The following is an 819-nucleotide window of genomic DNA, read 5'->3' as shown; positions in this document are numbered from 1 at the left end:
CAAACCCAGGTCTCCCACATGGAAAAGGAGAATTCTACAACTGAACCACCAATGTACCCTCAGAATACAATAAGTATCCAGTAAATGGTTACTAAGAATGTGGCTGCAAGGAAAATCAAGCAATTTCCTGCCAAGGCTTAAGCCTAATATTTTCCCACACACTAGAAGGCTGCAGAGGAATGACTTTCTTCATGCCAGCCCTGGTATCTAGAGAAGGGAACCTAACCCTGAGCCACTGAACCCCAGCAGGCTGGGGAGCAATGTCAAATTGGATGAGGGACAATCCTGGCTGAGTTCGTTTCCCTAAGCTCTCACAGCAGTTTAGCATGTCCACAGCTGTGCTCAGAATAATAGCCATGCGATCACCACCCAGAGAAATTCTACTTGCTTTCACATCCCATGCTAGTCATTGCAGCCATCATGGAGTAGAGTTTATGCTCATCACGATGTAGAACTCACAGTGGCACTGTGGGTGAGCCATTGGGCAGGTAATTCCAAGTGGTCAGCTGTTCTGCGAGAGAAAGGTGAGACTATCTGCTGCTGTAACGATTGAGTCTGAGGATTTTATACAGGGTCACAGTGAGTCAGGATCCACTCAATAGTGGTGGGTGTGGTTATTAGCTCCGCCATCAGATCATACTTAATGTATTCATTAACATGTATGTTTGCCACAAATTCAATGTCTTTTATTCTTATCACTGCATTTTAATAGAATTTGTGCCTTTGTGATTCTGCATTTCATTGGAGGCATTTGGAAGTATTATTCTGGGGAGTGGGCAGGTGTTCCATAGCCTTTCCTAAAAGCCAAAAGGATCCATG

Source organism: Echinops telfairi, unplaced genomic scaffold (assembly GCF_000313985.2).
Source record: "Echinops telfairi isolate 266 unplaced genomic scaffold, ASM31398v2 ScPeMD7_7403;HRSCAF=8441, whole genome shotgun sequence".
Lineage (NCBI taxonomy): Eukaryota > Metazoa > Chordata > Mammalia > Afrosoricida > Tenrecidae > Echinops > Echinops telfairi.
The sequence above is the reverse complement of the archived record's forward strand: the minus strand, read 5'-3'. Positions refer to the sequence as shown.